The sequence below is a fragment of the Apteryx mantelli genome, chromosome 4 (assembly GCF_036417845.1).
Source record: "Apteryx mantelli isolate bAptMan1 chromosome 4, bAptMan1.hap1, whole genome shotgun sequence".
Taxonomy (NCBI): domain Eukaryota; kingdom Metazoa; phylum Chordata; class Aves; order Apterygiformes; family Apterygidae; genus Apteryx; species Apteryx mantelli.
Window position 1 is genome coordinate 25,175,265 of NC_089981.1, and position 15,295 is coordinate 25,190,559.

At 50.6% G+C, this 15,295-nt stretch overlaps 1 protein-coding gene across 2 annotated transcripts in view; it reads right to left on the bottom strand.

Annotated features, from left to right (window-relative positions):
* The window catches only part of OSBPL5 (oxysterol binding protein like 5), a 118,885-nt gene extending 112,829 nt beyond the window's left edge, over positions 1-6,056 (bottom strand). For both annotated transcript variants that reach the window (XM_067296032.1, XM_067296031.1), the window contains exon 1: positions 6,017-6,056. The gene's annotated coding sequence lies outside the window, so the exon portion shown is untranslated. The remainder of the gene's footprint in view (positions 1-6,016) is intronic.
* Between the last annotated feature and the right edge of the window lie 9,239 nt (positions 6,057-15,295).

A 15,295-nucleotide genomic window follows, 5' to 3' on the forward strand; every position in this document is an offset into this window, starting at 1 on the left:
TGTTCTGCATCTATTCAGTGAGCAGAAAACAGATGTTAGCATGAAAACTGTTTGTATTCTATTTCCAAATTCAATACCACAACTCCAGGAGAAAACTCAGGAATCATGTTAATAGTAGCACAAGGAACATCCCTTCCGTGTTGCACAGCCAGTACTTGAAAACCAATGTTCGGTTCACTTTCATTCACCACAATGAAGTTTCCCCTTTTTATATGAGGAAAGAATTTGCATTTGGCCAAACAACAAGGCAAGCAATTGCTTTTGTATGCTGTCAGCAAAAGTCACCTCTGGTTAGCGATGTACAGTTAACGTGATCTCTCTCAGAGAGACGCAGGATGAAAGTACTTGACTGCAATGAAGTCAGTGGGAAAACACATTGATTTCAAGTGGGCTGGGATGTGAAACAATATAGGAGATTAAGCTCCTGAAGTCAGGAGGAAAGCAGGTAAGAAGCCACATGCATTTACGTACCACCTAATAAATGCATGGTGGTGAGTGGTAAGAGTTGGGAAGATCCATTTCTGCAAACATTAGCTCCCACAAAGAAGTCCCCCAAAGAGCAATCCCATTGCGGACAGTGAAATTTCATTTCTTAGCACAAACTGCAGGAGCAGATTTCATGCCTGCTCACATCTGTGCCATGGAAGGATATGAAAACCCCAAATTCAGAGCTTTCCTAGAAGGTCAGTCTGTTCAAAGCCATTAATTTCTACAGTACTACTTAGTGAAAAAAGGCTATGCATCCACAAGCAGGTATCCGAGGGATGCTCTTGGTACACGGTCTTTCATAAATTAATGAAACACTGGCTTGCAATACTTGCACTGATATTAGAAGCATCATTTTTAACACAATGCAAGTGTACAGGCCACTGGGAATACAATATTAAGCAGGAAATCACTGTTATGTTGTTGTACAACAACTGGGAGAACATTACCCATCATTAGCAGCCAGCGCAAGGGCTGCTCTCCACTAGCCGTGCATCTTGTTGATAACAGCAAGGCTCATATGAGCACAGTGAAGCCAGCTGATGACAGCTTTATAGCAGAGAACACCATATTGTGCATTTCTGGGAAAAGGCCTCTTTAGCACTGTGGGGATTACTGTGGCTAAATTGCTTCTGAGTCACACAAGCGGTTGTTGCTCAATGTTTCTCCTCTGGTCCCTACCTACTTTTTATTTCCTCATGAGGATGCACCTGTTCAGAAAAAAAAGAAAAAAACAGCACCAGTCACACCCTCAACTCATAGCTAATTTAGAGTTGCTATTAGCTATCTTTCTGGCACAACAGGATTGTTTTTAATTATATTACAGTACAGCTCGGCAGAGGCCCAGGCCACGTTGCACTAGACACATTGTGCAAACTTACAGTAAGAGATAGACCCATGGATGCGAACTCCAAGCAGACGCAAGATGAGAGGCAGGCAGCATGGGAAGCTGCTGCAACACGTGCCTGGCCACACATATCTTCTCAGAGTGCGTAAGGGCAGAAGACCCCACCACGCTTCTCAGATACTGCTGGAGAGCTGCAGGGTCCTCCCAGCGCGCCTCACCCCCTTGGAAAAGCAAGCCTCCTGCTCCTACGCGGAGGCTTTCACGAGCCAGGACCCGAACACCAGGGCAGAGAAGGCTCCCAGAGCCGCTGCCGCCCAGACACATCGGCGAGAGCAGGCTGCTCCAATGTGCCCAAGTCCGGACACACCTTCAGGTGGTAACAGCACTGCAGGCAACAGCCCATGGGTATCAAAGACATATAGGGCCTCATTTGCATCCGAGCCTGAATTCAAGCAAGCCAAAAAACCCCAAAGCCAAGCCATTTGTATTCATTCCTATCATATTACCTCTCCTCTTCATGATGAGGGATGTTGCAAAGACAGCGCAAGACAGGGAGGCCAGGCCAAGTTCACAGATGTTAAAATGGGGAGAAGTAGCTGTTTCCAGTCAGGCTCATAACTGCACAGACTGCATGTTTCATGGCTCCAGCCGGACACGACAGCGAGCTCTGCAGTGCAGCTTCGGTCACTGCTTTGCTCACTAACACCACAACTGCAGCGGTGTGTTCAGCGCTCACAGAAAGCCTTCATAATCCATGTAGGGATTTACTGCTTTATGAAAATAAAAGAAAAAAATCCTGATGTTGCTCAGACCCGAACTGTCTTTGACCCCCATATGAAAGAACAGGTCACGAAATGATCTGCAAATCCAGATTTCTTTCCTTAGTAAGAAAAAGTTGTTTGCTGTACCAGCAACAGCCAGGCTTGCAGCATTGCACGAGTTTCTTCCCAAAGCCAAGCAGCCAGAGAAAAGCAAAGATGCATCCTATAAAACATAACTCTAGTCTATTTACACCCATGCCAGAAGCTTACCAGAACAAACCCCAGCAGCCCCGTATTAATCCCAGGGGCAATTTCACATCCTGCTTCCAGGGATTTCGCAGATCAGCCAGCGGCGATTCCCCAAGCAAACTGCGCAATGCTTGACAAAACGTCAAAAAGCCTCAGTCACGTCCCGCTGCTATGTCAAAATGATTGCTTCCTGATGCTGAAAGTAACTCGAAAAAGAGAAAAACAAGTAGGAGACTGGAACTTTTCTTAAGGAGGAGAAGAAATTGTTCTTTTCACTCTGCCAGGAGAGCCCACAGTGACTAACAGCTCCCCCCACCGCGCCGCACGGCAGAGCTCCCCTCCTCTCCCGAGCGGGACGCGGCAGCCAGAAGAGAAATCCCTGACATTATAACGCGAGGAAAGGGGAAACGGCGCAATGTCCCAGCTCTCCGCTCGGCAGCCCAAAACTACATGTTTTGCTGCCCCATGCCTCTCCCCCACATCTCATTAAGATAAGGGGCAAGCCTGCTTTCATCCCAGCCTTCACTGATGGACTCGGACAGCGGATCATCCAGGACGCTCCTGCAGCAGCGCCCCGTTGGGGAAGACGGGCAGAGCAGCTGTGACGCTGCCCCTCGGGGGGACGATTTCACCTTGATCGATTCTCTGGCAGGTCAGACAGCACGAAACAGGCAGATGTGGTGTTTTCCTCCTCGAGGACAGCTGCACATGTCCCGGCTTATTAAGGACAAGAATGTTTCCCTTTTGGCTTTAGTAGGTTAATCTTGCACTGATACTATATCACGCGAATGGGAATCAAGCTGCTACACAGCCCTACAGCCGATCTGCAAAAAGCCCAAGCTTGGCTCAGTCAAAAAAGATATATCCAGACGGCTGCCAGCACAATAAGGTATCAGCCCACAGCACAGACCTCGGGTCACGAGACTGCCGAAAGGAAACCTAGGTGCAAACCTAGGTATTTATAAAACAAGGAGGAGAACAGAGCCCTTTCAACCCGGAGCAAAGCTGCATTTGCATATTTATAAATCCTTCAGTCCAAAAGGAGCAAAAGGGCATAACGACACAAGCGCAGCTACAGCTCTGCAAACACAACACAAAACTACCCGAGCTACAGAACAAGGGGTAGGTCTGACCCCAAACACCCCCTTTCACATCACTCTCCTTTGGCAAGGGCCTGAAGCCATTCGGGGGGCACTCGCACTAACCTGCTGGTCAGCTGCCTCCAGTTCTGCAGAATATTGCCCTTTCACCCCACCATCGCATACACGGCACGCGGAGCCTCACACAAGCACAAAAAAACTAAACCTTGAAATAGTATTTCAATAATTCAGAAACATGGGAATTACCGAAGTAGAGTCTTGGCTCCCGAGTCCCTCAGTGAGAAAACACTCCTGGTCAGCAGGCGTTATTTCAGGAACTGCTTTTGCTATTTTTTCCTGACTCACCCGATCTCACATCCCAAGCTGGGGAGAGCACCCACGAGTTAATTTTGCTCTGGCCACCTCCGAAGCAGCAGTGGACAGACACGTGTCGACGAGGAGCACCAGAGCTGCTACCACTAGACGGCCGGCTTAAAAGATGCAGTATGCTAAAACGCGTTGCCTCTGATTAGCATCGCGGCAGCAGAAGCATGGGGGCAGTACATTTTGCAGCCAGGAAAGCTGCTCCTGAAGAGCAACTGGTCAGCCCTGAACTGGAGACACGAAGGCAGGTTCAGCAGGAACGAGGGACCGCAAAGCCAGGCGGGCGTGCAGCCAGGTTGGAGGGGAGTCGTCTCACTCAGGATGGAAGGCGAAGTCCTCGCAGCTCGCCCCCCGGCGCGGCCGGCAGCCCGCGGGCAGCTCTAGGCTGTGTGAAGGCAGCCCTGTGCGATCCAGCACGCAGCACGGGCTGCGAGCTCTGCACGCAGCAGCGCCGGGGAGGAGTTTGCTCAGCCGCGCACCAAGACTGGCTGGCACGGTAGGTCACCGCCGCTCCTTCCCGAGCCCACGTGCATTTGGCTCGTCCATCCCCGCTCCCCAAGCTGCACCCCATGTTTGCTTTACCTTAGTAACAGCGGCAGGAACGCAGGGACGCCTCCAGCGAGCTGCCGGAGCCGTCTCGTGGTGAGGAGCGGAGGCGTGAGGAGCAGCGTTCCCACGCTATTAACGGCAGGGAGGCCAGCAGGAGAAACGCCAAGCGCTGCTCCCCCTGTATCAAACGGGGGGGCTGAACAGCACGCACCCGTGCCGTTGTGGGGGGAGCCTTGCACCCGGGGGTGCCGGGCACCCTGCTAACACACTTTTGGGCCATCTCATATTCGTCCCCTTCCAAGCCCCTTATCCCACCCTAAAAGACCTTCTCTGCTGACAACACCGACCATCCCTCAATGGCCTTCAGCAGAAAACGGGTCACCTAGACACCCAGCCAGCCTAACCCAACTCAGACCGATCTAACTAAAGTTTACATTATCTCAAAACATAATATGGGTTGAGCCTCAGTTTTGCTCTGGATTGCAGCACACCGACTCCAAACACGGCCCACCCACAGACGACGAGAAGGGCCTTTCCCTGGAGGCATCACATGCTCCGAACCGCGGCGCTACGTCGGACAGAGACGTTCTTCCCCAGCTGCAGCCAAGAAAGCCCCTTGCTGGACACCTCGCCCGGGAAGGAAGGGAGACAGAGCCACCTGCGCTGCACTGCCTCCTCCCCTCACCTGATGAGCCAGTGTAGCAATAAAGCACACGGGAACCCAGCTAGGCACCGTAACAAGGTGACGCCAGTAAATCCTCCTTTCAGTTATGCTCATGTAACACGATGATTAAATCGTGTTCTGGGTTCAGCCTGCTTTGCACTGGAAGAGACTGAGCGCAGCACTAAGCTCTGTATTCTCCAGCCCCAGAATTGGAGAGAATTTTGTCCGGCTCCGGCCCACCTCGAGCGAGGAGGCGATGGCGGCAGAGCCACAAAGCGGTCCCTGGCAGTCGAGCTTTCTGGTGGGGTTCAGGCGTCCCTGCACCCCCGGCCGCCCCACGGAGATCACGGGCGCTCCGCTTCCCGTGGGAAAACTCGCCGCAGGGCCACGGAGACCAGCGAAGCGCCACCGCGGCCGGGCGAAGGCGGCGGTGCCGAGACAGCTCGGAGGCAGACGCCGAGGCTCCCCCCGCCTCCCGTTAGCCGTCGGGGTCACGCGTCGGGGCCGCAAAGCCCCCGGAAAGCCGCAGCTCCTGGCCGGGCGGGCGTCAAGCGGCGCGGACACGCTTCCTTCTCGGGGAAGGCGGCCCCCCTAATTTAGGGGGAGCCGGGAGCGCTTCCAGACGCGGCTCTGGCGGCTCCCCGGCTGCGGGGCACGCTCGCCAGCGCGGTGCCCACGGCGAAGGCCATCCCCGCCCGCCTGGGCACCGCGGCGCCCACGGCGATCACGCTGCCATCCCGACAGAAGCCCCCGAGAAGGGGGGGCCCCGCCGGGGACCCCGAGCCCCAGCGGCGCGCAAAACGCGCGCCAAAGGGCGCCCCCGCGATGCACGCGGCCAGCTGCCGCGGCAGGGCCGGACGCCCATCAGCTGGCTGGGGGAGGCACGTCATCGTTAAAAATACGAGTTATCATTACAAATCGGCACGTCGCGGGGGAGGGGCTCTGGGGGGAGAAGTGGCACCTTGGGGCTCGGCGCCAGGGCAGGGGCCCGCCTTACCTGTGCCGGGGGCGCCGCCGCCGGGACACGCGCGGGGGGGGGGGGGGGGGGGTCCGCGCTGCGCCCGGCGCGGGGCGGCAGCGCCGGGCCGCGGCCGGGCAGCTGCGAGGGGGGGGAGGCTGCGGCAGGAAATACCAAAAGACTGATCCAACCACGCCAAGGAGGGAGGGGGAGGGAGGAAAAAATAGAAGGGAAGGGAAAAAAAAAAAAGGAAAAGAAAAGGGGGGGAAAAAAAGAAAGAAAAAGCGCGAGCGAAGGGAGCGCGCAAAACCCGGGCGGGATCGGCGCGGAGCAGGCGCCTTCCCCCCCGCGGCTGCTCGGCCTCCGCGGTTTTTCGGATTATTTACATCTTTCCTTCCCCTCCTCTGCTCCACGGCGTTTGTTTCTGTTTCCCGACAGAGGGAGAGGCTGGAGCCAAGGCAGGACCCAGAGTAAAAACAATAATAATATTTAATTCCCCCTTTCCCCCAGCCCAAACAGGCCATAGCCATGACCTGCAGCTGGAGGGCCCTGCTCCAGGGTGACTCTTACCCGCTACCCCACAAATAACATCACAGCAGTTGGGCCATGGCTATTTTTGCTCCTTTCTGTAAGTTTTGGTACCAGATGAGACCACAAACAGGGCACAAACTAGACTACAGACAGACCAGACAGGCCAAAGCATCCCACACTGCTGGGACATGCAGTACCCACCACACCTAACCACGGCTGGAGGATGGACCATCATCATCAGGCCAACATCCAACCCAATGCAACATCTCCGCTGCCTTGCATTAGGACTGAGCCCCAGGTTCAGACAGCTGCTTTCAAGACAAGAGAGCAAACATGGAAAACCGAGCCAAAGCAAAGCCTCACAACAGATAACAAGTCCATACTGATGTGGTCTCCACCACACAAGAGTCTCTGGCCCTTTTCTACCCATTAAATAAACCCAAGAATCACTTGTGGAGGTGGGTGATCATTGAATACACCTGTATGTGTGGGGATTGCTGTGATGAGCTGTGGGGGGTAGGGAATTATCCTGATTCCAGCTGCCTCCAAGTCAGTGGCCATTTTGACCCAATCCTCACGGAAATGTTACCCTTAGGACAAGCCCTGGCTCAGCGCTGACTCATTGGCGTCCCCGGAGGGGTCGTATCCCTTCAGCAGCAGCTGCCTGAGGTACCTGGCACCCTGGACCCTAGGTGATGTGCAATGATGCGGTATCAGCGCTGTTTAAAAACTGGGATAAATGGAGACAGAGAGCACAGCACAGAGGTTATATCCCACCCATGTGAAACACAAACACACGCTCATTTTGAAAGGCAAACACATACTCATTTCGCATTGTCCTCAAGATTTACATTTTGTGCTTTCCTGTATCTTGCAACGTATCTACAACAGCTCTCCAGGCTCCTGTTCATGACTAGGAAGGTTACTAAATATGATAAAAGCCATCAAAGATACATATTGGCCCCCATTAAAATGGAAATCAAGAGGAGCAATCATATTCATATCATTATCATCAGTGCAATGTCTCTATAGCCATAACCACATTAATCAGGCATCACATGAATGGTTGTTAGCATGGCAAGAAATCTGCCCTTAAGCTCATGACCCATCACAAGATAAGAAGCAGGAGGCTTCAAAACAAAGTTACTAAACACAACATCTTTAAGCCATAAACTTCAACACAGCTATAGGCAATTAATGATAAGAAGAGACTACCTTTACCCACGTGCGTTTTCCAATGCAGAGTTCTTTAGCAAAAATATTTGCTGCCATAGCTGGCCAGAGCAGGAATTCCCTGTTAGCGAACGGCACTGTGTCTGAAAAAGCAAGTGCGCACATGAACGTGTTTGCTCATTTTCTATTTAGAAAAACAGCGCTACTGCTAACCCAGGCTCCTAATTGCAAGTTTGCCAGAGCAGCTCTCTGGGGAAGCTAGGAAAAACCCCACAGCAATTCCCTGGGAGCCGCTGGAGACTGGAGGCCCCTCGTGGCACAAGGCAGAGGCAAATTTTCAGCAAGGGGCTCTGGCAGAAAGTTGGGGCATGGAGGACGTTGCGGCTGGCCACAGGCAAGTGCCGAAGGAGCAGCCCGCCACCGCGTTTCGGTAGCGCGGGTGGCACGTCCGCCCCTGTCAGCTGCTCCTGCTGTCAGCGTGCGATCCCCACGGAGATGACATTTCTGGCTGTTTTTTTCTCCTGTTAGCAGAGGTGTTTTTTCCTGAGTGTTTTGCTAGTAAGAACTTTTCTCCTGGCTGATACATTCGCTGTCTAGCAGCCCCAGCCAGCTCCTGTCCGTGCTGGTTTCTGCCTTTTGCTGAGGTGGGTGGACAGCACAGGTCCACAATCCTGTTTAGATCCTGCTGCCTTGTATTTCACCTCCTTTTCTGCCGTGTTTTTTCTACCCACAATAGTCCCCGTAGACAGCCTTGAGTTCAGCTTAGGCGATATTTTGTGCGATGATGGATGTGGTGCTGCGCTCCTGGCTTTGGGCAGTACCAGAGAAGGGGGAGGACGAAAACAGTGCAGGGGTCTCTCTTCACCCACACACTGTGGGCAGAAGATTTGCACATCTCTGTGGGTGACTGCAAAGCGATTATCTGCCTAGGCATTTCACTCGGCCCGGACAGCCCTGCAAACGAAGGTCTGAGCCTGCCTCCAGCCATAGCTCACCGCAGAAGCTGCAACAGAAGCTCCAGAGATGGTTTTAAACACCTGCCAGTAGTAACATAAAAATAGCAGATGTTCTTGTATCTCGTATTCTCCATATATTTGGACAGTGTCTTGCTTTTGACAAACCTTGGCACACCAAGGTCTTTTTCAGGAGCCTAAATGCTGTGTCATTGCAACAACGTCTCCCCAGACCTCATCTCGGAGAGGCCTCATGTGCTCTGAGGTAGCTGGTGTTTAGAGATGTCCTGAGCAGATCTCCTGTCCCACCCTGCCCCACATCCCAGCTAGTGCTGTCTGCCATCTCGGGGGGCTCGTCCTCACAAGTCCTGGTGAGGCCGGTGCTGGGAAGCACCGCCGCTCTTCCACGGACCCTGGCCTGCCTCCAGCTGGACCCAGGTTGGGTTTGGTTGTGATATTAGTAGCGGCTAGCTGAGGTCCTCATGCCTCATTGCTCTTGATATCAAGCACCATGACTCTCTCTTAGTTTCCTCTAAGGGGTCTAAGCTGGCAAATTGAACCAAATGGTGCCATTACAATGTTGGCGTGAACAAACAGACCACAGAGGGGGGTAGCCAACAATTTGATCCTGCAGACCCAGCTAGCAGCTAAGCTAAGCAGCGGTGACCCCCAGCATCTCGCAAATAGTCCTGTGCAAGCCGGGCTAGGCTTCAAAACCCTTAACAAGATGTGACATGAAACCAAATCTGCTATTCAAAACCATTCCAGTAGCCCTTGTTCTTGGTAACGTTTCAAGCTAATTACAAAGGAAACTAGCTGTTATAAAGCCCTGACGGATGGGACTAAAACATATATGACATATATTACTCCGTTCTTCTGGGAGAGTGGCATTTGGACTTACGGCTGGATCTGGTTACTGAAACCCGACGTATACGGCTGGTCCGTAAGTCCGGCCAGACAGCTGCACAGCTGATGTATGGGTAGCTTTGCAATAGCACTATATCATATTCCCGAGCTTGCGGCTGCTTCAGACCGCCCGGGATGTGTCTGCTCGCAGCCTTGACCCCTTTTATTTTGCCTGACTCACGCTGGCAGCCAGCTCATCTCTGTTAAATTATGGGCCCTCTCACAGCTCCCTCCTTTCGCCGCTATCCAAAATCCATCTTGTCTCATCCATGAGCAGGCAAAAAGTCTCCTTAACTGTGGCAATTGATTTTAAGGCCCCTTTGTTATTGCTGGTGCCTCCTGTGACTGGGACACCTGCATTGCCACAGGGGCGAGGAGGCGAGGAGGAAGACAAGGAGTTCAATATCATCTTTCCGTTACCGCTGAAGGGCAGCTGGCTCCATGGTTTGGCTGCACAGAGGGATGCCAGTGTTTTTCTCCCCTTTTGCTTCAAACAGTGAGACCTGTTCTATGTTCCTGCCATGTGTTACAAATTGTAGAAGTAAAACACAAAAAAGCAGAACCTGAAAGAAAAAATAGTTTTCCGCAGTGACTTTCTGGAGGACTTTGGGCCGGCTCTTGCTTGCTCCCATTGAGTCAGCTCTGCAGCCGGTGGCTCTGCAGCAAATCTCTGCGCCGCTCCCAGCTCTATCAAATGTCACGCTGAAACCAGGGGAAACGCAGCAGTTTTGGGCTCAGCCAGAAAGCTTGCAGGAGGCCTGTTTCAGCAGGATGAAGTCCAGCATATAGATGGCTTCAGAAAAACTCTCCTTGCAGTGCTGAGAAATTCTTTTTATTGCGCAGCTAAAATATAACCGGCTAGATCTGTCATGGAGCAACAGCATCTGGTGCCAGCTGTAGGTTCGGAGATTATTACATAATTTTTTTCTTTACATAAGGAGATTGTGCTGAGGTTGGGTCACTGGATTACAGCAGATAAATTGCTAAATTTTAGGCATCCTTGGGCCAAACTGTTCTCTCTTCCTCCTTCAAATGCATCTGCCCCTTCTTGCAAACCTGCTTATACATATCTAGGCCCAGCTTCTCCCTGAACAGATGTTTTTCTTCATGAAGTTACTGGGCTATCATCTGTGCTGCATACTAAATAGCTTTGAAAAGCACGTGCTGCCAGTGGGTGCAAGGCTCAGAGCCCAAAGGGGAGACAGGAGGGTCTGGGCAGACTGTAGCGCCCTCGCCAGCCCTGCTCCCTGCCCTCCTGGGGGACTGCTCCATGCAAACCCTTCACCTCGGTATTGCATCACTTGTGCAGCGAAACACAATTACTAACTTGTTCTTTTTCATGCCTTTTTTTTTTTGGGGGGGGGGGAGGGTGTTTGATTTCCCTTCAAACACCAAGGAGCTTCTGAAAATACCAAGAAGTTTTCAGAACAGATCTTAGTTTCTAAAACTAAAAGGACCTGCAAAGAAGAAAAGTTTCCTTTAGGGAGGAGACAAAACAGCCAGAAAAGGTGTCTCCATTTCTGCATTTTAGCTGTCAGCTGCCTAGGAAAAAAAAACCAATAAAGGTCATGCTGTGCCTTGCTGAGCCAGAGAGCCGGTGCGATGCACCCTGCCTAACTTCACCCCTATAAGCAACAATTTCCCTTTCTCTATCCCCTTTTTTTAACAGAGGAGAAGAAGCTTAAATAGCCAGCTGTGAGCTCGGCTATGCGGCAGAAATTTTTTCCTGCTTATCCCTGTCTAATTAAATGGCCAACATTAGGCCAGGGTGGACATGCTGATTTTAGATGGAGACTGGATTTTGTCAGAATAGCTTGAAGAACTCCCACAGTGACATAAAGCAAAAAGGGCAGGCCTTGATTTTAGGCAAGGAGCGTCCTCCTGGGAGGTATTGCTGGTTTGATTACAGAAGCTGAAAATCCATCCATATCCCTCCCTATTATAACTGTCCCACATCAATAAGTCAGATTTGAAGAGGGACTGAATTGATTGCTCTGATGCACAATATTCCCCGTCCTTTGGAGCTCAGCTGACAACTATCACAGCTGTAACACCGGCAAACATTAACCATTTCCCTGCTCAGTAAAGCGCAAGGACCTGCAGCGACATTTCCCCAGACACAGCGCTTGCAGGGCTGTCCTCAGCAATAAGCCACATTCGCCACCCAAAGTGAGAGTCCTAACTCTGCAAAACGTGCTGGCAGGAGTAACTCTGATGACGTGTAACAAATCTCCTTGAAGAAATAGGACTGCTGGCTGCAGTAACTAGAAAAGATGCACATGTACAAGAGTATGAGAGTTTGGAGAGAAAATTAGGCAGTGCCAGGGTACTTCATGCCTCCTGCTCCCATGGTGGTTGTTCTTATGGTCATTTAAAAATTAGAAGGGTCCAGCCACGATGAGGCATGCCAAGCTGGTTCCTCCCCAGATGCCAAACTCTGTGAAAATCTAGCAATTCTGGATGGCCCCAAAGACATTTTATTTGACGACGTTCAGACTCCAATGTGCATTTACCTCTTCTTTCCCTTTCACATTCCATTTCCAGTGATTAACGGCTGTGCTCGAGGTGGATGAAAGCAGAAGCAGATGTTCTCCACTTGCAACACCACTCCAATAACCCTGAACTAAAGGCTGAAATCCTCAGCAGATTAGGGGCTGAAATAAAAAGTGGATAAATAATGTGAGGAATAGGGGCGAACAAAGTCACATAGGGTTTATTTCAGTGGAGAACAATGCACAGAGGCTATGTAATCTCCGTGCTAGTCTGGCAAAGGAAAGATTAAATGGCAAAATGCCAGCGCTGAGACCTGCAGCTCTCATCAGCTGCACAGTCAGTATGTGAGCATGTGTCTTTTTAGCACGTCACTGTAGAGATTCTATTATGTTGTGAAAATGGGGTTTTCCAGGTTATTTTCTTTTTATTGAAGCAACAACAATGAAGGTTACAGGCTGGTCTCCAGTAGCAAAGAGACTGGCTTAAAGCAGGGCGTTTAGTATCCTTTTGAGGGTTTTTCTGCCCTGGCTATATTAACGATGGATTTCCTTCCAATGCTCATCTCGGAGGCAGGTCCCCCAAACCTCTCTGCTTTATAATATCAGATCAAGTCTCATAAGACACTTAAAAGAGGAGAAATGCCGCTCCCGCGCCGCCCCCGAGCGCCTGAGGACCCCTCGCAGCGCTGGCCCGCGCCGTCCCCGGCTCTTCAGTGACACCTTCTGGCGTCACCCAGCCAACCCTAGGTTTTCTGCAGCTGGTTTTCACATATGCACGGCAGCCAAGTGAGAAACGTCAAGCCAAACTGGAAACATCGGATTTTCCTGTGTGCATACAGCGTCTCAGATAAATTTACCTTTGATGACGTTGTGCTCCATCACTGATCGGTTTGGTGCTTTCCACCCTTTTCAGCCTGCCTGGCCCCTGGCCTGTTTATTAATTTATTAATCTGTAACTTTTTAAAGCCAAACCCGGCTCCTGAAGCAGCAGTTCTCTGTGACGTGTGCAGCCACTGGCTGTTTTGCAAAAATGAAAAAAAGGATTTAAAACCTGCTCTGGTGTGGCGATGAGTGACGTTACCCCACGTAACTCTCTGCACGCTGGCCCGGCCCTGACGAGCTCCACATTAAAAGACACATAATGAATGACACGAACTGATTCCATGAAAAAACGCAGCTGCTGGTCGTTGCTACAAGTTACTCAGGCTGGCCACATAGGCTTAGATGCTCGTTATTGTACAACATCAGGACAGATGTTGCATGCCTGTATCACAAGCACCGCAGTTCAGCCAAGTGCTTTGGCACATGTTTCACTGAAGCAGGGCTGAGGTTAGGCAACGCCCTGCCCGTAGGCAAGTGATGCCTTAACGCTGCTCGTTTCAGCAAAGGATAAGGCACTGATTCCTGGAAGTCACAACTGGAGCAACATATAAAAAATCCACATTAAAAAAAAAAAAAAGAAGCATTTAAAGACATTTTCAAAGTCATTTTCATTGCTTATACCTTTATCTGACATCACAGCTTCTCGCATCCCCTCAGGTAGGCTCCCACCTCTGCCTGGCTGACCAAGAGGGACCTGCTTTGGGGTCTCCATTTGCACCAGCAGTAATCATGGCGCAAGGTAATTGCCCCTGTGTGACCGGATGGCCGAGACCTCGCAGAGCTGCAGGAGGAGGGAAAAAAAAAACAACCAAACAACCCACACACACACACACAGAGGAAGGGGCTATTTTTGCATGTCGCTGCCTCTGCCCTTGCCTGCAGACACAGCTGCTAGCTGTGTTTGTTTTCAGCATTGAAGAGATCAACTAGCACAAATAGCTGCTAATGTAACTAAACCTGGAAATCACTAAGAAAAAAAATAAATGAGACCCTGGTGCTACCAGCAACACAATTAGACGGTCGTCAGAAGGGATCGTTAACAGCAGCAGCTTTTCAAGGATAAATCCTTGTGCTTTCGAGAGATGCCTCTTTTCAACCAGCAGCTCTTTTAAGAGGCTTCAAGATAAGCGACTGCAAAGCAAATTAGTGGCAAACATGATGTAGTCGCTTCACGTTCCCGATATTGATTCCATTTCATTAGCTGGGTAAGCGCTTTATATTCCCACAGAGGGATCTTCCTCTTTCCTTGGGTATCTGATTACAAGAATAATAATGCTCTTAAAGAGTCCACCCCTCGGCAGCCCACCTCCAGATATATTTCAAGAACTATATCTTCATGTCATCTCTTTTTCAGGCAGGATTTTACAGAGATTTCAGTGCTGAGAACGAACGTGACTGCAGGATTTCTGCAGGCTCAAACCATTGGGTCGGTGCTGGTTATTCCTTAGGGAACTCTGCTGAAAAGTGGCTATATTAGTGTCATTCTCAGGCAATCCAGGCACCGCGTTCAGGACAGTCTGGGGATTGTTACACAGCACAGAGTGGTATCGTGTAGACAGCTTTAATCAAAGTAATACAGTTTGCCACGCAGAGACGATGAATGAAAAACGAGGAGGAACGTGCCCCTGATTGCGGAAACTGATTTAGGTCTATAGGCAACCTGACGTTAATAACGCCTGTTAAGAAAGGATGTATTGCTAAAGAAGATTTGGGGTAAATGGAGATGAAACTTTTTTTTTCCCTCTTCCCTGAATTATTTGCAATATCAGCACAAATTTGCAAAGTGTTTCACTAACTTTCAATTTGCATTTTTTGCTGAAAAAGATTCACCTGCTTCTAGCCCTGACTAGAATGGAAATGACAAAGTAGCTGCAGGAAATTGCTTCTTTCTGCTGCTTTCCCCAGTGAGTGGTTTTAAATGCGCAGAAAACGAGCACATTGTTCAGAGATGGAAACAGTCCAAGAACCGAAGGGAGTAAAATACACCCTAAGAGACTGAATCTGCTCCTGTATTTCCCAAAGGGCACGTGGCGCCCTAGGTGTGTGGCGCCCACCACCTCCAGGGGAAATCCTGGCACTGCACTGGGGTCTCTGGGACGAGCACGTCTGGGGCACGACGGCGCCAAGCTATAAATCAGCGTGGCCGCGCAAAAGCTCACAGCCTTCCCGTGGCATGGACAGGAGCATGGAAACAACAGGGAAAAAATACCTGAGTAACAAAGGCAGAGCTTAAGGGAAAACAAAACAGAAACAACAATATTATCTGCATTCAGTGCCCGGAAAATTGACTGTAAGCAAGGGGAAGGCTTTTAAAGAATGGATAATCCAAGCTCTTTTAAATTAAATTCACCACTAGTATGAACTGCAAATAAATTTTGACA